Below are 901 nucleotides of genomic sequence, written 5' to 3' on the forward strand. Positions count from 1 at the left end.
TTTTATTCGTTTTATTTAACACTTTTTTTGCCTTTCAAACATGAGTATAAAATGCTATAAGTATTTTATGTGATCTTTAAAAAAGCTTTTGACTGTTCGAACATAATTAATTATTGAGAAAACTTTTTTTTATCAAAAATAATGGTCAAGATTTGATAGTCTCTCAATTATTTTCAAACCTCACCGGGCACCGTTATGCAAATAGGTATCCCACAAGGTTCTTTTCTAAGTTAACTTTTATAATTTTAAGGTAAATAGATAAGAATACGTATAAAATAAGAATAGGACACTTTAGAGAGTTTTAAAGCAGTTTACTAAATGGCAATATGTATCGTGTCGGTATTTTAATATGAAGCCGAGCAAGCTGAATATAATATTTATTTTGCAAAAAAGAGTACTAAGAGCTATCGTAATAATTATTAGGGTTTTGTGGAATTCCTATTACCACGTTATGTTACAACACATATTAAGTTAAGCTACTTAGATAAAAAATTTAATGAAAAATTTTGAAGCCATTTCATTGAACATTTGGTACCAAATGCCGATAGATGTAGGTTTATGTATTTCACATAAAGAATGCAAACATAATTTCAGTTCGTGGTTGTCGTTTAAATGATTGACAGAAACTTAATAAATGTGTGTTTGCTTTGGGTTGCACCATGTTACTTTAGCAATAACAAACAAGTTAAGGAAATTATAAGTTGCGCCATTTAACAATTTTATAGAGCACGTCATAATTTTAACACTAACTATAACCGCGCGTTTCACCGGTTAACGTTAACGTTAAATATAAACTGTCAGAAGTCACATAGTACCAAGCATAGTACAGCATAACATTTCGCAGTCACTTTAAAAGTCATCGTTATTGTTAATGTTGAATTTGACATTAATTTTAACTTTA

Source organism: Colias eurytheme, chromosome 28 (genome assembly GCF_061535395.1).
Source record: "Colias eurytheme isolate Ceu_HAF_F1 chromosome 28, ilColEury1 Martin Lab GWU primary, whole genome shotgun sequence".
NCBI classification, from domain to species: Eukaryota; Metazoa; Arthropoda; class Insecta; order Lepidoptera; family Pieridae; genus Colias; species Colias eurytheme.